The sequence below is a fragment of the Cololabis saira genome, chromosome 7, assembly GCF_033807715.1.
Source record: "Cololabis saira isolate AMF1-May2022 chromosome 7, fColSai1.1, whole genome shotgun sequence".
NCBI classification, from domain to species: Eukaryota; Metazoa; Chordata; class Actinopteri; order Beloniformes; family Belonidae; genus Cololabis; species Cololabis saira.
The window spans coordinates 35,120,318-35,147,844 of NC_084593.1; the positions used below are offsets into that span (position 1 = coordinate 35,120,318).

Below are 27,527 nucleotides of genomic sequence, written 5' to 3' on the forward strand. Positions count from 1 at the left end.
TGCAATGACATTGGCCGGGTTTCCCAGATCCAACCTCTCTTAAGGATTTAAGAGAGGTTCAAAGAAGGTTTGAACTAAGAGAGAACCCTAAGATACGGGTGTTTCCCAGATGACTTCTTAACACTGTTCTTTAGTTTCGCTCTTTCAGAAGCTCTTTGGAGCAGCTGTCCGGTTCTGAAACCAAATGAATCGATGCCAGGCAAATCGATCACCGATCACTATCAGCGCATTTTCACACGCAGCACTGCTACCTAACGCACTAATTCACTGCTGCCTGTGCGTTATAATGAAAAATTAAGATGATAAATATAATTCAATGACCCTTTTTCATCCAAACGGTGCGTTACTCCGTTATTTCTGGCTACAGTGAGGCTTTTTTTCCCCACACGCAGAGACCGGGAGGAAACGTGGTGGGCTTGTGTGTGCGTTCAAAAACATGAGCCAAGAGAAGGCGAGTTTCGCAAATCGCAACATGGAATTACAGCAATCCCTGGTTTTTCGCAGGGGTTATGTTCCAAAAAGAACCCGTGATAAGTGAAATTCTTTTTACAATTATAGAGGGCTTCAGATTGCAGAGATCATCCCCGCCACGCACGTATTCCTGCTCTTCTGATGCTGCTGCATCCCGCAGGTGGGTTTTTTCAAGAGAAGAAAATAGTTATGGGTCGTTGTCTTCGCTCTTTTTTCTTCTGGGCAAAAAGATTCTTTAATATAAATTCTCAATTCAATTTTATTTAAAAAGGGACAGTGTACAGTTAAAACATAAATGTTGCCATCTGATGCACTGTACCAGATTATAGCTTTAAGCTAATTTGCATCTGCAGTCCCTTGAAAGTTCACAATAAAAAAAGAAATACAGTAACAAGTAATACAACCGACACCATTGATTATATTTGAGACTGTAATGAACGATTCATCAAAGGATCCCGTTGATCAGCTGCTGCTTCCCTGTCATCACATAGATGCGCTCGGGCTCGGGCAGGAGGATCGGTTTCCCGGCTGCCTGGACAGCGCGGTCCGACAGCACGTCCAGGGGACTGAAGTGCTGACGCACGAATGCGTTCATAAAAACAGTTCTGCTTCGCGCACGGTGACGCGGTTGATTTGCAGCGAGAACATGCTGTATAGCAGCCAAATCATCAAATAAATGATATTCATGATGATCGTTTTATTTGTGCGTAATGCATAAAGCATATACAGGAACACACTTGTTATTCCTTATTTTTCTTTTTTTTCCCCCCTTTGCTGTCACCAATAAATGCTAAACAATATAAATCTAAAGTATAAAATAGATCAAAACTTGTGCGGGGTGCATTGTTTTAATATCTCATTGCTTGGTGTGATATTGATTTGCCTGACGCGGCTGGATCTGTGAGTCTTTGTTCACTAAGATGGTTGTAAAGACTGGGTCAGCAGCATCTTTCATTTCCTTCTTAATGAAAGAGATACTTAAGCTAAGAGCAACTCTGGGAAACGCGATTTTCTTTCACAGGCTCCTTAAGAAGGTTTGAAAGAAGTCTTTCGCTGTTAAGAACTACTTAACTGATCTGGGAAACCCGGCCATTATTAACAACAAAAACAGTAAACTAATGAGTTGAGCCACTGTCTAGCAGCTGGCGATGCGGTTGCTTAAATTGACCACAAGGTGGCTCTCTAACATCATAGATTGTGTACTGTGCGTGACTCTGACGCTGGTTAGGAGCATGGTAGGAACCCTTCGACACTAAAAAACTACAAATTTTTACGGCTTTGACTGCTTTACGGCATACCTCACTTCCCCCTCCTTCCCGATTCGTAGTCGAGACGAAAGCTGGGTGGGGCTTGGAGCGCAGAGCTCAGCAGCGTAAAGTATTTGTGAAATTGGACCAGTGACAGTTTCATTGTTTATAAACTATTACTGAATATTATAGGTGAATGAACATATAGGAGAAGAAAATATAATTGGGTATGTTAATATACTGAAATAACTGGATGGAAGAAAATGGAAGAAACTACATTTTCTGAGTCTTATTGTCCTTTTTTGAATTCTCGTGTCTATATACAGTATATATATATATATATATATATATATATATATATATATATATATATATATATATATATATACAGAAAGCAGGATACCTTTTCTATGTGCTACGTTTCTAAGTTTCTGTTAAAATATTCACATCCCATATACTGTACAATGTAATCTTTTCTCGCAGTTATTCACAGTTATTATCATGAACATGCATAGGCTGAACATGTAATGTGCGTCAATCAGTTGCTTGGCTCTCTCTGTCTCTCCTCTCCTCACTCACGTCGTTTCCCTTCAATGGAGGGAAATTTGAATTAGGGCTGATAATTTTATTTACAATCAGAAAAAGCAAACTTAAACTGATTGATGTGTTCTCTAACTATATGGAGCGCGCAGCACCTGTAGGCTGAACTACACACACGTATACCCTCACTACACACAACAAAGCGTAGCATTAGTGATGCACCGAATGTTCGGTAACCAAAATTGTTCTGCCAAAAATAGCAAAAAAACACTTTCGGTGTTCGGTGGAATAAGTGGGGAAAAAACCGAACAATTAATAACGGCGTGTGGTGACGCAATCAAACAGCGACCAGCGTGGAGTGAGCGGTGTGTGGTGTTTAATGCAGCAAACATGTCAGCATGTCAGATCATTACTTGGATGTGGGGAAAAAGCAGAGGACACGAGAAATGATCCAGGCTGAGTTGGATTTGGGAAAGCGCTTGGTGATGGAGACGGTCACGGGACGCACGGGCGCAGGAGATAGGGAGCATAGAGAAAATGGCCCTCTTCTCTTTTTTCTGATTAAATGCATCCGAAATAGACAAACGTGGCGATCTATGAGTAACTTCAATGAGAAATAAAACACTGAGATAATATGGATAAAAGGAGGTGCCAGATCCAATCGAATAGGTACCGGATCTTGTTCCGGCAGGATCCGGCACAAATTAAGCCCTGAGGTAGCCTAAGACGTTGGTGGTGCAGTCCTGCGGCAGTAAATCCTTACCAGCCCCCCAATCTCGCACTCAGAAGGCACGCCGATTTTTTCCAGTGTCCAGCCGCGGTACTGCAACAAAAAATCCCATGGGGCCCAGGAAGCTTTTTTCCCATAGACCGCAATAGTAAAAGAGAAGCCTCTAAAACTGTTCACAGGACACCTCCAGCTGTAATCACCGGCAATTACTAATCTTTGTATTCTATATTTTTAAGTCATGGACTTTATATCCGTCAAAAATGTTTTATAACGGCCAGAAAAGTCAAAGAAAAGTCTCTTTCTGGGCGTGACGTCACGGCTGTGTCGGTGCCATTGATGTTGCCCCGGGGCATGATGGGAGGCCCCAGAGCATCATGGGAGGTGACTCAACTGCGCATGCTCTATGGGCCCCTTAACGCGGAAGTAAACCCGGAAGTCAGGAACTCATTTCGGCGTATGCGCTGAGTGAGCAAATTGCATTGAAATGAATGGCAGCCATTTTCGATGTTCCATCCAGTTAATATTATAGATGCAATGGTCCTTACTAAAGAGTGGAGCTCCGACGAGGAGCTCCACTCTTTAGTAGGGATTTCATATGGATCCAAACCGTTAATAATCATTATTTTCTCCATATACCGGTCCCTGGCTTCCTTGTTTAAGGTATCCCGGTAAATTCCAGTTCCTTTCCAGCAGTTTAACATTTTTTTTTGCGTTCCGTCTGTTCGCTTGGTGAAACAGAAAAGTAGTTTTGAAAGTCTGTCCCGTCTTCATTCACTATCAAAACAAATGCACGCGACGGGGACAGGATCTTTCCGGCAGTACGCGCTGGTGCTCATGGGAAATGTAGTGTTCTTTCTGGTAAAGCACTCCCGCCTCTGTCCAAAGGAGCCGGCAAACTCAACAAAAGCTGAAAGTTACAGTGTGCTGCTTTAATGCAAACCATGAAATATCAAATTTATCGTCAGGCCTGGCTTGCGTGCAAAATTTGGTGACTTTTGGGGCACGTTTAGGGGGGCAAAAAGGCCCTCATTTCGTCGGAAAAATAAAAACGAGAACAAAAAAAAAAAATTCCTACAGATACAATAGGGCAGTGGTCAGTAGGTCAGTGCTCGGGCCCTAAAAACCTCCATCAGGAATAAAGTGTCAGTGTAGGCGTACGCAACAAGATCCGTGTCTCTCTGCTCCGGTTACACCTCCATAACATTTATACTAATGTGATTGACTTCTTTTTTTTTCATGCTGAGTGACTGGTTCTGGTTGTAATTAGAGCTGAAACCCATCAACAAAATGTGCTGAATGCTAAGATGAAGTACTACTTAGTTTTGTCTGTGTCCATGGAGACGCCAACTATACAGAAATGTATTTCATTGATGAAAAGCGTGTCGCTTGATGGAAATAATAGTTACTGTCAGTGAGCAATGGTAATATTGGCACTCAGATTTTATTTGTAAATTATTTATAAAGAGAAGCAAAATAACACACACACACACACACACACACACACACACACACACACACACACACACACACACACACACACACACACACACACACACACACACATACACACACACAAACCTCCATACCACACCATACCTCCCCTGCCCTCCTCTCTGTACCGTAACAAGTCCAATGTTCTTACATTGGAGAATATCACAAAAAATATATAAATCATGATTTAAAAAATATTTAAAAAATATAAAATAAAAAATTAAGAATGCTCAGATGAAAATTAGAATATTGTGATAAAGTTCTTTATTTTCTGCAATGCAATTAAAAAAACAAAAATGTCATACATTCTGGATTCTTTACAAATCAACTGAAATATTGCAAGCCTTTTATTATTTTAATATTGCTGATTATGGCTTACAGCTTAGGAAAACTCAAATATCCTATCTCAAAATATTAGAATATCATGAAAAGTATACTAGTAGGGTATTCAACTAATCACTTGAATCGTCTAATTAACTCGAAACACCTGCAAGGGTTTCCTGAGCCTTGAAAAACACTCAGCTTGGTTCAGTAAACTAAATCACAAGTATGGGGAAGACTGCTGATCTGACTGCTGTCCAGAGGACCATCATTGACACCCTCCATCAGGAGGGGAAGACACAAAAAGACGTTTCTCAAAGAGCAAGCTGTTCACAGAGTGCAGTTTCAAAGCATATCCACAAAAAGTCTGTTGGAAGGTGGAAATGTGGCAGGAAATGCTGCACAACCAAGAGAGATGACCGCAGCCTTAACAGCATTGTGAAGAAGAGTCACTTCCAGAATTTGGGGAGCTTCAAAGACAGTGGACTGAAGCTGGAGTCCAGGTATCAAAAGCCACTGTTCACAGACGTGTCCGGGAAATGGGCTACAATAGCTGTATTCCCATGTTCAAGCCACTTCTGAACTCAAGACAACGGAAGAAGCGTCTGACTTGGGCTATGGAAAAGAAGCACTGGACAGTTGCAGAGTGGTCCAAAGTCCTCGTTTCAGACGAAAGCAAGTTTTGTATTTCATTTGGAAGTCAAGGCGCCAGAGTCTGGAGAAAGGCTGGAGAGGAGCAAAGTCCAAGTTGCTTGAAATCCAGTGTGAAGTTCCAGTCACAGTCAACGATGGTTTGGGGAGCCATGTCAGCTGCTGGTGTTGGTCCACTGTGTTTCATCAAGTCCAGAGTAAATGCAGCTGTGTACCAAGAGATTTTAGAGCACTACATGCTTCCGTCTGCTGAAAAGCTCTATGGAGGTGATGATTTCATTTTCCAGCATGATCTGGCACCTGCCCACAGTGCCAAAACCACCAGTAAATGGTGTACTGACCATGGCTTTACTGTCCTCGATTGGCCTGCCAATTCCCCTGACCTGAACCCCATAGAGAATTTGTGGGGTATTCTGAAGAAGAAGCTGAAAGACACCAGACCCAACAATGCAAATGAGCTAAAGGCCGCTATTGAAGCATCCTGCGCATCCATAACACCTCAGCAATGCCACAGGCTGATTGCCTCCATGCCACGCCGCATTGATGCAGTAATCCGTGCAAAAGGATTCCCAACCAAGTACTGAGTGCATTAATGGACATTTTCAAATGTTTGATTTTGTTTTGCTGTTATAAATCTTTTTTTTTACTTGGTCTGAGGAAATATTCTAATATTTTGAGATAGGATATTTGAGTTTTCTTAAGCTGTAAGCCATAATCACCAATATTAAAATAATAAAAGGCTTGCAATATTTCAGTTGATTTGTAATGAATCCAGAATGTATGACATATTTGCTTTTTTAATTGCATTACAGAAAATAAAGAACTTTATCACAATATTCTAATTTTCTGAGACAGTCCTGTATATTCAGATAAGTCATTTTCAAGCAAAGGGAGGGTTGGGAAGTGAAAAACAGTTCAGAGAGATTTACAGTATTTTGAGAAAAAAGTCTGATTCTGATATTTTTCAGACGTGTGCATGATAACAATACAGATAGGTATAAATTTGCTGCTGGACTCAGGTTGATATGCTTAATGTTATGCTTAATGTGAGAAAATGTACCTTTGCCTCGTCATACAAAGAGTTGTTTTTCATAACTTGATATCCCCCACACAGTCACAGGCAAGAGTAATAACAATGTTCTGAACTGAGAAGTGGTGACTGTACAAGAACATGAGGGTGAGGCCTAAAGTGTCTGTAACAACTGAACTTATAAAACTGTAATGAAGGGACTGCTCCTTCAACTATTTGTGTGATCAATCCTTGATGTGCTGTGCTCCTTTTGCACTCTTGGAGATTTGTGGTGGATATTTCCAGTCTCAGTGCTTCCTCTTTTTGATGAACATAAATTTCTGCAGTAACTATGGTACTTTTTAGAATCTTTATAGAAGCTGCTATCTTTTGTTTTAGACCAGTTTATAATCCTATTACTAATTATTATAATAAAAAATTGAACACAACTAACATATAATGAGCCTAATTTAACACCACTTCTAACATTAAAAAATACCACAATGCAGTTAGACAAAGTAATTTATCTGAGAGATTCACTGTGTTGAATGTGTTAAGTAATTTTCTAAAATCTCAGTTTGCTCATTAGTTACCAGAAATTTCTCCAGAGGTCAAAAGTTAATTCTCTAAAAATGCTGTGTTACACACTGGGCTAAGCCCCAAATGCCTGGCTGATTTAGTGGGTGTTTCATCAACATATATATATATATATATATATATATATATATATATATATATATATATATATATATATAAAGAGCGGAGCGGTGGGCTGCTACTGCTGCTGTGACAGGAGTTGTTACCATGGTAACAACTCCCCCTCCCAACGGCAGGAAGTGCCGTGTGGCTCTGAGTAGTACGTCCGAATTAATGCATACTACTGATATTTACTCAAAAGTGTGTCGAACTTAAGTATGCATCTTGAGTATATACTGTTTAGTATGGCATTTCGGATGCACCGTCAGTCACCACGTGAATTTGTCAGCCATCTTTCTTTTCACGTGTCTGAACAGCCATCGTGACACACACTCTCACTCACTCACTCACTCACACACACACACACACACACACACACACACACACACACACACACACACACACACACACACTGATACACACGTAGATAACCTGAAGTTTGTTTAATGTTTAGTTAGTTGTTTTTTATGTGTAGTTTAGCATCAGAATTTACCGACCGACAGCATCGAGGTCATGTGACCAACCACAGGAAACCAGTGGTGATGAAACTTCCTAAACCAGAACACGGACCGCCGACATCTGACAATCAGACGTTTATTAAAACCAACAGGACACAGCTTTTAAAATAACCTTTTATATATATATAATAAACAAGAAAATGCAAAATGCAACTGTTTTTTCTCAGAGTTTGAAAACAATAACCATCTCATGTGAGGACAAGAACATCAGAACATCTGGACACCCAGAGAACCTGTAGGACACCCAGAAGCCTCTTCTAGTGGAAGAAGCCGACGATTACGACGAGGATTAAGAAGGAGAGGGGGAGGAGGACGAGGAGGTGGCCGAGGAGGAAGAACGTCTTGGGGTAATGCTGGTACAGCATGGTGAGGAGAAGGAGGAGGAAAGTCCACCGGAGAGACCAGAGGAGAGACCTGAGGTAAGGGAATGCTATGAGGAGGAGGAGGGGGATGCTTACTAGGGCGTAGCGTTCTACGTCTCCTCTACCCCACAGGAGGCGGCGCCCCGCTCGTGCTCCGCCTCCCAGGGGGCGGCGCCCTGCTCCCACCTGGGGGGGAACAGCAGTCCCTTGGTCACCCCCTCCTCCTCCTCCTCCTCCTCCTCCTCCTCTTCCTCCGGTGGCTCCCAGTTCTCCCTGGCTCGAGGACTCAGGAACCTGGACAGGAGACAAACACATCAAGGTTCAAGGTTCACTTTATTGTCATTCCAAAAGTCCAAGTACAAGTGGAACGAAATTTCGTTGCCACTGGCTCAAAGCAAGCAATAAAAACAATAAAAACACCCAAAAACCTTAAACACTAAAAGATAAGGACGCTAGGCTAAAAACTAAAACGGCGCGCACTTAAAAGTGCATAAGGACACGGAGCTCTATTAATAATACATTTTTTTCTGTTTATGGTTTCAGATCTTCCAAGCAATGCATCTGAAGTTGTTTATGTACGACCCTCAGAAGACGCACGGTCCTTCCTTGAGCCAGCAATAGCGCATAAATGTTATTTTATCTTTTTTAACAATAAAGTTGCCATTTGTGAACATTCAGTGTTGTGATTTCTTTACAGTTAAAGAGGACCTATTATGAAAAACGCGTTTTTTCTTGTTTTAACATATATAAAGTGGTCTCCCCTCACCCTGCCAACACAGGAAAGATGAAATCCCATGAAATTCTGCAAGGTCTGTACCATGGATGTATTATAGAACTGGATGGGACGTCAAAAATGGCCGCCCATTCATTTCAATGCATTCTGCTCAGCCAGCGCATAAGCCGAAAAAATCTCTGACTTCCGGGTTTACTTCCGCGTTATGCGGCCCATAGAGCATGCGCAGTTGAGTCACCTCCCATGATGCTCTGGGGCCTCCCATCATGCCCCGGGGCAATGACGCGAGTATTAATATAATATGTATTAATATAATATCTTAATTAATGTATATTATAACATGTATAGTATTACATATATTATTAATGTATTAATATAATATAATTACATAATATATATTAATATAAACATCCGTGGAATGCACGGACACGGCTGTCACGTCAGCCGTGACGTCACGCCCAGAAAGAGACTTTTCTTTGACTTTTCTGGCCGTTATAAAACATTTTTGACGTATATAAAGTCCATGACTTAAAAATATAGAATACAAAGATTAGTAATTGCCGGTGATTACAGCTGGAGGTTCCTGTGAACAGTTTAGAGGCTTCTCTTTTACTATTGCGGTCTATGGGAAAAAAGCTTTTTGGGCCACATGGGATTTTTTGTTGCAGTACCGCGGCTGGCCACTGGAAAAAATCGGCGCGCCTTCTGACTGCCAGACTGGTCTGTACCCCCCGCCCTGCTGAATCTTCCAGTGTCATGTGACTACGAGCCGTTCAGAATCTGCTCCCGTCGTGAGTCACGACGGGAGCAGATTTCCATAGGTCGGCCTCCGCTGCTGAAACCACGCCCACAACCAGCTCTCTCCGCCGGCTGGAGCTCCGCCATTGTTCAGAAGCGGTGGCTGTTTCCACAGCGAGGGACAGTTAAAATGAGGTTTTGCATCGACATTTACCCTCATAAAAGGATCAGTTCCAACAGCACGGACCCGCCAACTGCACACAAGTCAGCGGTAAGTGACGTTATTTTTTTAATGTTATTTATATTTGTCTACAAGTATGATCTTTGCATGGGCTAAGTATTTAGCTTAGCTCCGGAGCACCGGGGCTGCATACGGTGCTGCCGGAGCTGCTCACGGACCGGACCGGTGAGGAGCCCCGGTGGCTCTATTAATACCGTAATACATTTTTCTTCTGTTCATGGTTTCAGATCTTCCAAGTACCTGAAGCTGTTCAGACACCTTCAGAAGGTCCTTCCTTGAGCCAACAATAGTGCATACATGTTATTTATATACAACTTATGTTATTTTTTTAACAATAAAGTTGCTTATTTGTGGAAATTCAGTGTTGTGATTTCTTGTAACATATGAAATGATGAGGAATCTGAGTAAATAACTGTGGGGTAACTGTTTAGAATTCAATTCAATCTTCCTGTGTGAATTAGTGTGAAGACGGGGTGACCCGGTCAGGGAACTAAAGGCTGATTTATGGTTCCGCGTTACACCAACGCAGAGCCTACGGCGTAGGGTACGCGTTGATTTAACGCAGGACCGTAATTCAGGCTTTAAGATCCCAGGGAGCCGTTTACACCGTGTCATAACTGCATGCGAGCGTTCGACTGTTGCGTCGAGCTGCGTGACATCGGACGCCCTCTGTCCACACTGAAACCGTTAAATTTGCGGCCAGTTAGGACAGTCCAATAGAAAATAAAGCAATGGAATTTATTTTGTCGCTGAAGCTCCCTCGCATGGGACACGCTTTAATAGTGTACGCAGCCACTGCTCTTCTGCCAGAGCGAAGCTTTGTTCCCTCCCCTGCAACACATTTAGGCAGCCAATCAGCGCAGAGCCTCATTATCATAGCCTCCCCGCCCCTCAGAATCCCCCATAGAGAAGGAGGTTAGAAGCGGTAAAAATAAAGACATGGCCCAGAGGCTGAATTTCTAATTTATGTAGAAAAAAATAAGCTTTTGATTGTTTTTAAGACATTCAAGGCCTGTTTAAAATATACATTAAATGCCATAATAGGTCCCCTTTAATTATTTCTAGGTCCTCCAAGCTGTTTATTAAATAAATCGTCTCTGCTCTTGACCACCGTTTACTACGTGCTGCCATCTTGAAACCTTGTTTGGAAAACAAGTCCAACGCGGAAAATAAGCGTCATGGCGACAGACGGGCGAGGAAACGAGCAGCGCAGAAAGACCGGGATTAATTTAAAGCGGAATGAGTGTATACATGATCGCAGAATTATTCTATTCGGATTTAAAATCGGAATAAACCAGCCACTTACTTCGGCCATTTTCATTCAGAATTAGGTGTTTACTTGGTAATTTTTACTCATTTTAAATTGGATTTCATTTTAATTCTGAATTAAAGAGGAATTAAACTTCCCATGTGAACACACTCAATGTCCTTTCATCTAGATTGATAGTGGGGGGAGGAGCCCCAGTAAACAATGGTCTCAATTGGACCGCATAATATTCTTTAAAATTTGGCAGCGCTGGTCCCTCATTTTCCTTTTCTATTTGAAGGGTCCTCAGTCTTATCCTCGGCCTGGCTCCTGCCCAGATAAAACTGGATATCAAGTTATCCCAAAAATCGAATCGTGGACGTGGTACTAGGGTTGCCAACCGTCCCTTGAAATACGGAATTGTTACGTAATTGGAAATTAAAAGTTGCGTTCTGTATTGAACCAATACGGAATGCAGTTTATTCCGTATTTCACATAATATAACATCCCGGAGGAGCCAGGCATCTGTTGCTCAGTTCTTCATACCTGAAACATCCCCTGAGCTTGACATGGTTTGATACGGGACATATATTATGGTCTTAATTATTGATGTCATAATATACAGGTGAAGGTCAGAAAAATAGAATATATTGCAAAACTTCATTCATAGTAAATTCAACTAAAGATGAAACAAATAGATATTATTTCCCACTACATTCAAAGTGAGATATTTTAAGCCTTTATTTGTTATAATTTTGATGATTACGGCTCACAGTTTATGAAAACCCCAAACAAAAAATCTAAAAAAAATTGAATATTTTATGAAATCGATAAACAATTCAATCATCAAAATACTGTACTTTGCTTTGCATGTAATGAGACTATGTAATATATTAGTTTCACCTTTTAAGATGAATTATTGAAATAAATTAACTTTTTACATCATATTCTAATTTTCCGACCTTCATAGGCTATATTTATATTTACCTGCATACAGTACATCTGGGCTGATGTGGACATACAGAGCATAGGAGGTTATTTCAGTTGCTAGTATGGTTGGCTGTCTGTACAGTCACGCAAGTTCAATGCTATTAAAGCACTTTAAACTTTAAATCAAAGCTTTTTGTTTTTTCATATAAAATAAATACATTTCTATGCATTTTTTTTGGCGCCTGCCCTGCTGAATTCGGGCCGTCCCTTATTTGTATTTCTGAAAGGTGGCAACCCTAGTTGTGTCGGTGCTTGTGGGAAGGGGCAGTGCTGATGCTGCTGGTGGGGGTTTAATCCACCGATCAAACGTGTGAGCTGGATTCAGAGGTTTTTCAGTCATCGCTCAACCGACAGATGTTTCAGTTAATTAATCTCCTGACGACATGCGCTTGCACGTTCCAAGCTTGTAACTGGCTGCTGCAGCTCGACAGCTCGTCCCCGTCACGTATAACCGCCCCTTTTCAAAAACATACAAACTCTTAAAGTTTGTGATTCCTGAAAAATGGAGGCCGACTAACCTTTGCACATGTCTGTAAATCACAAACTCGGTCTGTTCATTCGTGTGTGTGATCAGGACTCACCTGGGGAACCTCCATGACCGGCTGCTGCGGGACCGTCACATGCCTCTTCATTCTTTACCTGTGAAGTATTTTATAGAAATATATCAATATGTATCAATATATAATATAATATTAACGCTGCCAGCAGCGTTGATCGGGCCCTCGCACTCCTGGCCACCGCCCCCCCCAGGTCCCCCCACATTCCTGGGTCAATAATACTATAAAAAGTGCCTTTGCTGTTCACATAAAACTCAACTTATCATCATAAGCATATCAGAAAATAACAACAATCTAAGGTTCTGGAGAAAATAACCAAACATTTGCACACGTGAGGAATTACAACATTTTAAAGCAGTTTCTTTGATTTGGTGTAGGCCTGGGCGATAAACCAAAAAATTAGATACATAAATTTACTGCGATGAAATATGTGTTTGGTGAAAATGAAGTTATTGATCGAAACAGATTAAATTAACCGTTTCCTCTCAGACACAAAATGGCGCTGGTGCGACTAACGGTCATAACTCCCGCCAACGTCAAGACTTTTTCCTTTACTTTCTTTTAATTTCCTAGAATCTATATCCCAAATTTATGTTGTAAGCACTACATCTAGATGGTATGCTGTATATAATAAAATAAAACAATATATAGCTACAATAAAACTTAATTAGGCTACATTAACCTCTAAACTTTACTTTCTGCAACCGAACCGCTGTCATGCAAATTAACGGTTCACACAACCACTCGGTCTTATTAACATTAAACAGAAAGCTATTACAGAACAGACTAAAGCTGTTTACCGTGTGCGCCCTTTACCAGTTGTAGAATAAACTCTGCTCCGTCTCTCATTCACAATGTCTCTCTTGGACCATACAAACTACTTACAAACATTTACAATGCCTACTTACCGAAAATAGCGATATGGTTGGTGAAAACAGAAGTGTTTGTCGCTCAAAGTAAACTTCTCAGTCGTTAGTGTCGGTTGGACTCTAGCTCCCCCTAGCAACCGTTAGTGGTTGGACTCTAGCTCCCCCTAGCAACCGTTAGTGGTTGGACTCTAGCTCCCCCTAGCAACCGTTAGTGGTTGGACTCTAGCTCCCCCTAGCAACCGTTAGTGGTTGGACTCTAGCTCCCCCTAGCAACCGTTAGTGGTTGGACTCTAGCTCCCCCTAGCAACCGTTAGTGGTTGGACTCTAGCTCCCCCTAGCAAACGTTAGCAGCACCACGTGATGCAGATGGCAGCGCGTGCGCACAAACACCCAGAAAACCCAAAAGAGTTGGTGGCATAGACATACATATATATTATTATTATTGAGCTTTATTTCAAATATGCAAATTAAAAAAAAACAATATTAAAAAGTAAAAAAAATAAAGTACAAATATATATATATATATATATATACACATACACATACACATACACACATACGTACATACATACGTGTCTGTAAACAAAAGACAAGGCAGACCTCGCAGATCCACCAGCATATTCGAAAGGGAGTAGGATTGAAGTATATACTTATCAGGTCCTACCCCTAAATCTTATATTCATTTTTCCAAATAGCAAGAGAATCAATGAGCTTACTTATGGAACACAAAAAAACACAATATAAGTCTATATATCAACATGAATATACATCCATTTATCAATATATCTATATATAACTATATTTCCATATATATTAACAGAGATATACCCATACATAAATACTGTATGTATAATATATCACTATATGTCCATATACATACATATATATAACATGTTTCCATAATATTAATCTATATATCTACACATATTAAATAAATCTATATATATCTACATTTTTATTCGCCACTGTATTTTGCGAAAAAAGTTTCTTTATATCTTTTTTTAAATTGTGATATGTTTTTACTTTGTTTTAGATCTATGCTCAGGCTGTTCCAAAGTTTTACCCCATAGGTAGACATACAGAAGCTCTTCAGTGTTGTGCGTCTATTGATAACTTTGAAATTAAGTTGGCCCCTGAGGTTATAACCTCCCTCCCTTTCAAAGAATATCCCCTGTATATGTCCTGGTAATAAATTATTCTTGTCTCTAAACATTAATTTTGCTGTATTGTAATTGACTAGATCTAGAAATTTTAGTAATTTAGATTGTAAAAATAATTTATTTGTGTGGTCCCGGTAACCTGCATTGTATATTATTCTCACAGCTCTTTTCTGTAATATGCACAAGGAGTGAAGTGAGCTTCTGTATGTGTTCCCCCAAACCTCCGAACAGTAATTTAAATAGGGTAAGATCAATGAGTTATAGAGGATGAGTAGTGATTTATAGTTCAAGAAATGTTTCGCCTTTGCTAATAATGAAATACTTTTCGACAGTTTGTTTTGAACATGTTTGATGTGTGGCTTCCAGCTAATTTTTTCTTCTATGATCACACCCAGGAATTTTATCTTTTTAACTCTTTCTATTTGTATTCCATCTATGTGAATTTGAATTTGGCTATTTGATTTGTAATTTCCAAAGACCATGAATTTGGTCTTACTTATGTTTAATGATAATTTATTTTGGTCAAACCATTTTTTCATTTTGTACATTTCGGAGGTGATCACGTCTAAAAGTAGCGGCAAGTTCTCACCTGTTCCCAAGAGATTAGTATCGTCCGCAAATAATACACTTTTCAATACATCAGATACCTTGCTTATGTCATTTATGTATAAATTAAATAATATTGGCCCTAATACTGACCCTTGCGGGACACCACACACAGTGTCAGCACATTTTGATTTATATTCACCCATCTGCACAAATTGTTTCCTGCTCTTCAAATAACTTTCCACCCAATTCAACACTAACCCCCGTATCCCGTATCGTTCCAGTTTTTTTATTAGAATTTCGTGATTAATTGTGTCAAAGGCTTTTTTTAAATCTATGAATACACCGACCGCAAATTTCTTTTTATCCATGGAATTAGTTATTTTTTCAATTAGTTCTATTAGAGCTAATGAAGTTGATCTGCTTGAACGGAAACCGTACTGATTATCGGATAGTAATTTGTGCTTGTCTATGAAGTTGCATAATCTATTATTGAATACTTTTTCCAGGATTTTTGAGAATTGTGGTAGAAGAGAGACAGGTCTGTAGTTTGTGAAGTGGGATTTTTCACCATCTTTGAACATAGGTATGATTTTTGCTATTTTCATTCTGTGTGGGACTTGACCGTTTTCGAATGACAGATTGCAGATGTATGTGAATGGTTTAGATATCCCCCTTATTACCCTTTTCACTATCTTCATGTCAATTTTTTCTGAATCCATCAATGTTTTGTTTTTACATTTATTGACAGTGTCAATAATTTCATCTTCATCTATGGGATTTAAAAACATTGAAGTGGGATTATTGTCTACATAAATCTCGGCTGTGTTTGCTGATAATGTTTCGGGTATTTCTGCTGCAAGTTTTGGTCCAACCTTTGCAAAGTACGGTAATTATTACATTTATTTACTACTTTGTCCATATTATTTATCTTCCTGTGGATACTCTTTGTGTCGGGGGTTGTTCCTAACTACAGTATTTAATATCTTCCATATCCCTGGCTGGGGCGTCTCCGGGCCTCCCGGGGGGGGCGGGGCCGTGGACGTGGGGGTCCCACCCGGAGGGCCCGGCCCTGCCTGGGTGGGGGGTGGCTGTCTGCGCTGGGGGGGCATTGCTGCCTTGGTCCTCCGTCGCTGGGCGGGGGCCAAGTGCCCCTGCGGATGTGGGGACTCCGGGACCCTTGGGGTGTCCGCCGGGGTGGCCTCGGGGGGGGGTGGGGCCGGGTCCGGGGAGCGGGCCTCCCATGACCGGGGGGTGCACGGGCGGGCGCGACGGCGGGGTGGCACCATTCCCAGGTATCTATGTCTTATGTTGTCAGTATGAATGGGAGGATGTTGGACCGTTTCCCCCTCCGTCTGGGGGCTCCGGCGGCGCCGGGGGCGCCCTTGGAGGTACGGTGGGGCCCTTGCCCGGCTCGGGGGGCCGGCCCCCGTCTACTGGACGGCCGGTGGGGGGACGCGGGTGTCTTATCAGGGCCGGCTTTGCTGGTCCTGCTTCCTGGCTTCGGCCTCCGCTCCCCCTCTTGCCCCCCCTACACGATTCATACGCACATAGGCGAAAGGCGGGGGGTCCGGGTCGTGGGGGGCACTGTCCCGCGGGGCCTGGCACTCCCCGCCTCACGGTTTTAACAGCAAAATAGACACTGCACATTCAACACTTTATAAATACACTTGACAAGGACACGTAGTTCGGGAGGGGGGGGGGTCGGTGTCAATCGATACTTGGCCCTCCCTCCTCCCTGTTTTTATGGCATTAATCACATGCACTCAACACAAGGGGCGGGAGGGGGTCCCACATCACCCGCGTTCCCTCACCGGCCTGGGCCTGGGACGGGTGGGTCGGGTTACCCGGGCCTGGCGGGGCCCGCCGTGCAGCCTGGGGTGCCTTCTGGCGGTGCTGGATCCCCCCGGGGAGGGGGAAACGGTGCGTGATTGTATGTCTGTGTCGGTGAGAATGCGGTATGGAAGGGTCCTGCCATGGAGGATTTGAGCCTCCATTGGCAGGACATCAAAAACTTAATAATTTATCAATATTATATTATACAAAGATGGTTATTATTATTATTATTATTATTAGTATTATTATTATTATTATGTATAGTATATTATATTATTATTAGTATAGGTATCGGATAGGTGAATGGATGAATGAATGGGATGCCTGGGTCTGGGGCCCTCCGTTGTCGGGCCTGCGCTGGTGTCGCCTTGTTGGGGGGTTCCCTCTCTCCGGGCCCGTCTCCGGTCCCCCCCGCTGCCTCTACGGCGGGGCGCCCCTCTGGTCTTGGAGGGCCACTTTCGTGGGGGACGGGTGCGCCTGCCCGCGTCGGCGGCCGGGGCGGCTCTGTCTCTCCGGGCAGGCTGGCCCCCTGCCGGGTGGGGGTCGTTGGCCTGAAGGGTGAGGGCCTCCTGGCCGCGTGTCCGGCCCGGACCGGGTGGCCGGGGATTGCCTGGGTCGCGGTCCGCCGCCGCGGGATCCCTGGCTGCTTCTTTCCGCGCCGTGGGGGCCCCGCCCGCGGGCCCCCTCGGCCGCCGCCGGGTGGGGGGGGGGCCTCGCAGGCGGTGGGTTGCCTCCCTCCTACTTCTCCCCTCTGTGGGGTTGCCGGTGGCCTGGGTTCCGGGCTCTTCCTTGTCGGCCTCTGGTCTCGCGGGTGGCGGGGTTGCTCCCCCCCCTCCCCCACTACAGATACACTTCAGGTGGAGCTTTGTTTGGTTTATTACACACACACACACACACACACACACACACACACACACACACACACACACACACACACACACACACACACACACACACACACACACACACACACACACACACACATATAGTCATTTAGTCACATGCATACACACACACACACACACACACACACACACACACACACACACACACACACGCATGATCATATACATACACACACACACACATAGACATACACACTGGCTTGTTCACCTGCATGCTGGCTCTCTAGTTTTTGGGTTTAGGTAGCGGTAGCGATAGCTTAGCTCAGACTGCGATCAGATCTCAAGATTTAGGTCGATTGCTGTTCGTGTTTTGGATGGCTCCGTGCCGGTTTCGTGCTTTGTTTGTGGTTTTTTTGTTGCAGATTTCCAGTGCTTGACGTGTGTCTCCGTGTGTTCCTGCTTCCTGGATTGGCAGTGGATGTCGTCACCCCCCCCCCCCCCCCCCCAAAAAAAAACAAAAAAAAAACACTGGGTTTGTATGTGTATATTTATGTATGTGTACGCATATGTGTGCGTATATATATGTATATATTACATATAGTAATAATGCACATATATACACTTTTGGTTTCTACCGTCATGGTATCAATCAATAATATGTGTGCAGACAAGGTAAAAAAAAAAAAAAAAAAAAAAAATATCTTCCATATCCCTTTAATGTTATTTTTGTTATTCTCTAGTATTTTATCATAGTATTCTTTTTTACATGTTCTAATAATATTAGTTAATTTATTTTTATATTTCTTGTATTTATCTTCAGCTTCTCTCGTTCTCCGTTTAATAAATTCTCTATATAATGTTTTTTTCTTCTTGCAGGCATTCAGTAAGCCTATTGTGATCCATTGGTTATTATTATATTTGTGATTCATATTAATTAGTTTAGTTGGGCAATTTTTATCATATAATAATTTAAATATTCGTATAAATTCATCATATGCTTTATCCACATCCTTTTCTTTATAGACTGTTTCCCAGTTATATGATATGAGGTCATTTTTAAATGCCTCCATAGACTCTTCAGTTTTGATCCGTCTGTAGTGTGGTTTATTGTCCTGATGGGTTTTTTTTTTAATGATACAGTGGTGAATTGTAAAAATTGGCAAGTGGTCACTAATATCATTTATCAATACCCCGCTCTCAGAATTGTTAGTTATTACATTTGTGAAAATGTTATCAATTAGTGTTGCGCCTTGAGCAGTAATTCGGGTGGGTCTGGTGATTTTGGGATATAGGCAGAGACTGTACAGGGTATTGATAAATGCTTCAGTATTTTTGTGTTTATTTGGATTTAGTAGATCAATGTTGATGTCTCCACAGATATACGTAATTTTATGATTTGCATTTGTGAAGTTTTCTTCTATCCAATCCTTGAATATGTCTATATTGGAGCTTGGTGATCTATATATGCAACTCACTCTGATATTTTTAGTTTTTTCCATTAGGATTTCTATTGTGACACATTCTAGCACATTATCCACCACTGTTGTCAGTTTTTCCACCACCTTATAATTTACTGTAAGTTTTTGTCCACATATAAAGCCACACCCCCTCCGATCTTATTTACTCTGTTTTTATATGTCATTTCGTAGCCCTCCATTTCAAAGTCGGTACCCTTGTCACTGTTAAACCAAGTTTCAGATATTGCAATTATATTAAAGGAAATTGGCATACATGCTTCTACTGTTGAAATGGATTATTGATATTTTATCTTGAGAGCTGACGTCCTTATTGAATTGGTCCTCAGTGTAATATCGGCAGTCGATATCGGTATTGTAAAAGAAGTTGTTTACAGGGTCAATGTCATTTTCAATGTCAAGTTGGTGATGGTCATTATGTTGAAATGTGTTTAGCATGGTTCCTTCGTGATCTGTAGAGATGTGAGTTAAATAATTCTGACTAGGGTGAATGTGAATTGTATTTGTTGACATGTGGTTGTGTTATGTTTTACATAAGGCCCTTCACAGGGCCTTAAACACAAACATACTCCTTTCACACTAACATGACATTTCTCACCCTCACCCATGCACAATGCTGATACCCTCCCATAACCTCTCTCCCACAGGCCCATACATAGTCCTTGCACATTCACTAGTATATACATGCCGCATTGATCCCCACAAAAAAAAGTAACATTTTCCAATCTTGCAGAGAGTTATAAATCCAAGCCAGCAGGCAATTAATCCAACAAAAGTCACCAAGAGTCATGCAGTGAAATAATGCAGTAAACCATGCAAGCAGAGAAGGTATCTATCAAACAAAAAATAATCCAGGGGATGAAGTTGCCTATGTCCATGCAGGAAAAAACAGGGGGGGGCGGCGGTATGCAGGATAGTATGTATAAGGGATAGAAAAGTCATGATGTCCATACCAGCTTCATGCAAGATGTCAGATAAGCAGCAAAAAAACTTTGCAGGAGGAAAAAAATAGGTCCTCCATCCAGCAAGAAAAATTCTTAACTTTAGCAAGCGCATAATAGAGTCAAAAAAGATATTCAGAAGGGAAAAAATAAAGAGATTATGCTCCATTTGGTGTAGGAGTGAACTTCATCAGTTATACATAACTAGCACTATTGTGCCAGCACACCCGCCAAAGCACTTCATTTGTATGTGTCTAGTTCTTTGACGTCTCTTACTGTTAGTACCTTGGCCGTTTCTGGTGTGTCCCCGTTCAGCTTGATCATCACCCTGCAGTTCCTGGTCCAGGTAGATTTTATTTTGGTTTGTCTCCTCAGGATCCTTGCTTCTCTGGCGATCTCTGCATTTTTTCTTGTAAGGTGCTCGTTTATGTACACATCGGACCCTTTGAGTTTCCTCCCCTGCATGATGCAGGGGAGGAAACTCTGCATCATTAATTCCACTTTGTGTTTTCTGTTCCAAAAACGGATGATGATGTTGGATTTGGCATTGCGATCCTTTCTTGGGAGTGTATGACAAGCCACGATGTTGTTTGGGTCGATCCTGATGCTTTTAGATTTGAAGAAGTTTATCACTTGCGTTTCCAGGGAAAGTTGATCCTCAGGCGTCGCATCCTCGCTTACGTTCCTGCCTTCAGCCGCTGCTCTGGCATACGTTCTCGGCTTCACCTGGAGACCACTTATGACCACATCCTCCATCCTCGTACATTGTTCCACATCATTTAGCCTTTGTTCCAATTCTTCAATCTTCTTATCTTTCTCTCTGACAGTGTTCTTCAACATCCTGACTTCATTCATCAGGTCGAGGAGGGTAGCTTGTTGTTTGACTACCTTGCTCAGCTCCTCCGTCACAAAGTTGAGTGAATTCTTAATATCCTCGATGTCGTTCTCCATAGTCTTTTGTCCTTTTCCTGGTGTTGTTGTTGCCATTCTGTTTTTTGTTGATTCTCGTTGAATAACTAGTTTTGTTTAAGTTAAAGTTTGCAATCAGTCAGACAGCGCGTCGCAGGACGCCGTTGGTGGGCCGTTTGAAATGAAACAAAAACAGAAGGCAATGATTTGCTGATCTCGTTAACACATTTTATTCCTAATCGAATATAGGCAAGGCAAGTTTATTTGTACAGCACAATTCAACACAAGGTAATTCAAAGTGCTTTACATCAACATTAAAAGCAGCAACACACGATTAAACAATAAATAACCAATAAAATGATGAGGTAAAATAATAAAAAGCACAAGCTGTTAAAAGGTAAGGGCAGTAGAGTCCAGCAGGTAAGTATTTAATTTAGGAGTATGCTTCAGTAAACAGTAATGTTTTTAGGCCTGATTTAAAGGATCTACAGTTTGAGCAGACCTCAGGTCTACAGGAAGTTTGTTCCACCGGTGAGGAGCAGAATAACTGAACTGCCTCACCTTGCTTGGTTCTGGTTCTTGGGAACCACAACAAACCAGATCCAGATGAACCTCAGGGGTCTGGGAGCTTCATAGGAACTAACAGATCCAGCATGTATTTTGGTCCAAGACCATTCAGTGCTTTGTAGTCCAGCAGTAAGATTTTAAACACTGGAAGCCAGTGTAGTGATTTCATGACCGGTGTAATGTGGTCCAGTTTCCTGGTGTTTGTAAACAGTGCTTTAAGTGGACAAAAATACGTGCCGGTGTCGGTGCTTTTTTTTCCCACCTGCTTTTTTTTCCCGGCTCCCCGTACGTGATGACGTTCCGTCTTGTGATTGGCTTATGACCGTACGTGATGACGTTCCGTCTTGTGAAAACTGATGATTATTAAATGTAATAAAGCAAATCGATCATTTAAAATGTCTATTAAGATCAAAATATTTAACTGCTTACTGCTATGCAGCAAGCAAAACATTGTTTACCCTATACTGTATATAGTAGGCTATTATTGTTCTCAGCTCACTGATGAATCTCCTAATGAAGAGAGGAAATAGTGAAAATAGTCCCTAATAAATATTTTAACTCTAATACTTTTTTTAGCCTATGTCAGTAAGATCACTGATAATTTCTTGTATATGTTTCTTCTCCCTTTTACCTCCACTATGATCTGCTGCTTCTGACTAAAATACCATCGCGGGGAAAAAAATGCACACTTCCGGGGAAAATATTGCAGCCCGATACAATCTGGTACCCACACCGGTACTCCCCTTATTCAACTGATGTCAGGTAAATTAGGCGGTGGGTCACAGCAGATGATTAAGTGATATATTTAAATACTAGGACATGATCCTGATTTTTAAGAAGAAAATTGTTTTATTGAATTTTCCAAACAAATTATGTGTACACAAGGGAGGTCTTCAGGGGGGTGGCCCTCAGGTAGCAGAGAGGCTGATGCACAACCGAACTAACTGGCACCTAGACTTCCCTGTGGACAGACACATGAGAGACTTATAGATAAAATATGGAGACAAGGCATGGGGAAAGTTGGAGAAGTGAGCTATGCAGTTGACAAGTAAATCAATTAAATAACATACTCATGTGTTTGTTTCTATCATAAAAAAAGGTTGACAATGACTGTCTATTATTTAAGACACCGGAGAAGAAGAAACCAGAGCAGTAAGATGGTCAGTGTGGATCAGCAGCAGATCAGCCTGATGTCAGCAGGTTAGTGTCAATACGACTTTCACACCAGATTCATCTGAACACACAACTAAAACATGTCTGACCTCAGTCTCCCGTCTGCAGTCTGGACTCTCCAGGAAACACAGATGTTTCACTCCTGAATCCTGCAGCTTCTTGTTGAAACTTTCAGATGGGAGGGGTTGGACTTCAGAGCTGAGACCAGAGAAGAACAGCTGATCTCTGACAACCAGCAGCGCTCCAACCTGAATGAAGAATAAAAGATGTGAGCTGAAGCCACCAGGATGCAGGTTCCAACAGTCCAACAGAACCAGTGAAAAAGAGCTTCATCAATATTCATAACATCGTGCTGCTGCTCCAACAAAGACGTAGTGACTTCAGCTCTGCAGCTCTACAGCTCCACCAGTGGATCCATCCATCCAAATGATTCAAGTTTCCACACAAACAAACATGTCAGGAGGAGTTCTGGGACAAATGTCAACTCATTCATTTGTATGAAGAGAAAATGAAACATTTGTTTGAATGTGAGAGACACAACAACATGATGAACTGATGTGTAATATTTCATGTAGTAAAACTAGTTTCATACAGATGAGAATTAGAAAGGTGATGGCAGCTTTATTTCACTTTTCTTACTTCAACACACGTGTATTTAGAATCAGAATCAGAAATAAGTTTAATGCCAAGTTTGTTAAACACACTCAAGGAATTTGTTGTGGTGATTGGTGCAATACAAAGAACAAATATATAATGAAAAGAGAAAATGTACAACATGAGGTTTTAAAGTGCCGGATATGAGTCTGTGCAAAGTTGACCTACAGTAGGATGTGCGTTAATGTAATATTTAGTTTTACACTCTGAAAACCATAAAAAGACATTATTTGTTGCACCTTACAGTACGTCTTGCTGTAACCTGGATGAATGATCTTAACAGACTTATTAACACATGATATTAAAAACCTAGAAAGAGATGTTTCCATGGTGAGAGTTTTATATTTGGTAAACTTGTATTTGTTGAAATGAAATGTAACGGTAGTCAAAGGAAGTCAACATTGGTTTAACTGATTTCAGCCACAGTAACAAGTTATTCAGTAAAGGAGCTCTACAGGTCATACGTTGGACTGCTACACATTCAGTCTGCCCACTGTTGTCTGTCAGACCCTCTGAGTTTATTAACAGCGTCTGGAGGACATTTTTGAACGTCTCAGCTGTTTAAGCTCCTCGTACGTTTCCATTAGAAGCTGTTGTTCACTCGGTGAAACATCAGCGAGACTCGTCCTCTCCATTTATGAATCAGGACATCTGGGACCGACCTCACGGTCTGCTTAAACAAACGTCAACGTGCACGTACCAGGATTAGTTCAACCTGGCTTGACACAGCTGCACCTCCTCATCCTGGATCGTCTTCCTGCAGCGGAATCATCCAGGATGAACTCAGGAGGATATGTCAAGCCTTTCTCACACATCCTGGACTTCTTCTTTCTACTTTCAAGAAAAAAAACCTCCCAACTGTCCCAGAAAAACTACATCAAGATGATCAACCATGAAACTAATTCAACCGTGGAAAACATTTGTAAAAGCTGCAGAGAAAGGAGCTGGAGATGAAATCTGGAATACAATATGTAATCGTGGATCAATCTGGGATTTATTCATACTTTCTTCTGAAATATGCTTTTGAACTCATATAAAATTATTATTTTTTTAAAATGTAATACTAATAATTAATTACATAATTACTCTATTGCCTATTTAAATGTTGTAAGAAATGTATATTTGTTATTTCCCAGTTAATTCTAGATTGTTCAGATGTTTTATTCCAGGTTCAGACACATCTCTAGTTCTTCAGTTGGTTCTTCAAATCTGATACATTCAAATGTTTAGTTTTTATGTCAGAAATCTGAAGAGAAAGTTTAAGAAGAAACCGAAACAGAAACAGAAAAGGTTCCCACAGTTTTAGCAATGAATTTTCCAAACTTTTCCATAATATTTGACCCCATTTCCATGACTTTAATAGTAGTTTAAAATAAGCAGAACAATATATAGATCATAGGTCACAATAAAGAGGTTCTTACTCCAGGAGGAGGAGGAGACGGGGAGGGGAGGAAGAGGGGGAGAGGAGCAGGAAGAGAAGAGGAGAAGGAGTGATGGGGAGAGGAGGAGGATGAGGAGACGGGGGGAAGACAAGAAGAGGAGCAGAGGAGCAGGAGGAAGAGAAGAGGAGCGAGAGAGTACAAGGAGGGGAGGAGAAAATGAGGGGACACTGTGGGAACCCTGCCATGTGCATGCTCACACACACACACACACACACACACACACACACACACACACACACACACACACACACACACACACACACACACACACACACACACACACACACACACACACACACACACCCTTGGCTACCGTTAACAATGTTATATATGGAACAACATTTATTGTTGCATCTTTTAATATTTTATTCATAATTAAAATTGAACATCTTAAAATAATGTACAGTTTCCTTAACTGAACACTCAGTAGTCTGGTTTCCTGTACTTCAGCAGCTACTGGCTCCCGTCAAATTCGCCAAAGTAAGCCCAAAGTAACTGTACTTAGTGTTACGTTTGAGTTTGTTGTGTTCATAAGATGTAATGAAAAGTTAAACCTTTGATATAAAAGGAAGGAAGAAGAATAGCTCTACACAATCTTACTTGTGAGATTCATAGAAAACACTGCATGTCTTTATAATGTTGATATTTTTCATTTCATTTATTCAAATACAGATGTGATATTTTAGTAATTACTGTATTTGTCTGCTTTTTGGTATATGTCCATTTTGGAGTTTGGTATAGCCCCCCCTAGAGAAAACTACACCAGCCGCCACTGATATTAGTGTTACATTTGAGTTTCCCTGTCTTCATAACATGTAATGAAAAGTCAAACTTCTGATATAAAAAGAAGGAAGAAGAATAGCTCTATACACAATCTTACTTGTGAGATTCATAAAAAAACATTTGGAGGATGCTGGTTTCGAACCCGCGACCTCTCGCTTTGCACCGACTGGCTCCCGTCAACTTCGCCAAAGTAAGCCCAAAGTAAGCCCACATTAGCCAATCACGTTCCCCTTTGGGCTTACTTTTGACCAATGACGTTCCTCCCTCTCTTGCTTACTTTTCGGAGCTCCGTTCTCAGACTTCTCTCCATCCACCATGTCACAAGATACGACGCAGAAGATCACTGCTGACAGTTTTTAACTTCTCCTCAAGTCCAGCAGATGTCAAAAGAATATTGTGTAAAGTCTTATTTGTGTTATAAGTATTTTTTTAAGTGCTCCCTCTTCCATTTGGAGGATGCGGGTTTCGATCCCTCGACCTCTTGCTTTGCGCCTACTGGCTCCCGTCAATTTCGCCAAAGTAAGCCCAAAGTAAACCCACATTAGCCAATCACGTTCTCCCTCTTGGGCTTACTTTGGGCTTACTTTCGACCTGGGGCTTACTTTTGACCAATCACGTTTCTCCTCTCTGTCTAACTTTTCGCTGCTTTGTTGTCAGACTTGTCACCATTCATCCGCAGCAGGGTAAGTCGTGTTTTATTCTTTTTGAATGTAAAAATCTAAGATTGTCTACGATAAATAAAGAGGAAAGGGTGTCACTAAAGTTAATATAAAATTTAAAATATATTTATATAAAGATCTCGGATCTTGGAATAATCGTGTGAATTTCGAGCGAAGCACTGCTTTTAGCTGGGGGTAGTGCCTGCAGATGATGTCCAAATCATTTCAATTCATGTTTTTGTTTTTAATAATGTGATTACTTGGAAGTGCTGTTGCAGTAGCCCAGGCTACTTCATGCGTAATAGATTATCATAAAACCCAAATAAATGTCCATTAGAGCACCGGTTAATATAAAGAATATCGTGGCGCCGCCCGCGGCCCCCCCATCACGGATTTAAACACGATTACAAAAGAAATGGAATAGTATTGTTTTTACCATCATCTTTGATTCATAAGTTAACATGTTACCCAGTTTGCATGCTTAACCCATTAAAAATACATTTGAAAAAAATCTTTAATACAATAGGAATACCCCAGAAGTTGTGATATCTGTTGATGGCCCAACATTTGCAGGAGCTGGACTTAAATATCTTAAAAATATGTCTGAGGATAGAAGAGGAGTGTTACAGCTATGAAATAAAAATGATGGGAAAAAAATATAAAAACGTAATAGATGCATTTTGATAACTATGCTTGCATAATATACAATGTTTTTTTCTGATATGCCTATTAAATTAGATACGACTTTGTCATTACAGTAAAATGTTAATTAGCTGACGCAAATAATTTTCTATTTTTTTAAATGAGGGGAGACAGCATCTGTTACAGTTGAATGTATACACTTGATATATACAGGTACCTTTCAGATCACCAAAAGTAACTTTTTCTTGTTTTCATTCAGAAAATGTATGCCTATCCAGTATTTCGCTGCCAGTCAGCCAGGGTCTGGAAGGGCTAGACCAGAAGAGGAAGTGCATTTGAGTTTCACTGTCTTCATAACATGTAATGAAAAGTCAAACTTCTGATATAAAAAGAAGGAAGAAGAATATCTCTACAATCTTACTTATGAGATTCATAAAAAAAACATTTGGAGGATGCTGGTTTCGAACCCGCGACCTCTCGTTTTG

At 41.3% G+C, this 27,527-nt stretch overlaps 1 long non-coding RNA gene across 1 annotated transcript; it reads right to left on the bottom strand.

Annotated features, from left to right (window-relative positions):
• Nucleotides 1-8,285: 8,285 nt before the first annotated feature.
• On the bottom strand, nt 8,286-13,486 carry LOC133447774 (uncharacterized). Its single transcript, XR_009782938.1, has 3 exons — nt 13,450-13,486; nt 12,566-12,623; nt 8,286-8,330 (listed from the first exon to the last, which is right to left on the bottom strand). It is a non-coding gene; the product is annotated as an uncharacterized LOC133447774 (long non-coding RNA).
• Nucleotides 13,487-27,527: the final 14,041 nt, after the last annotated feature.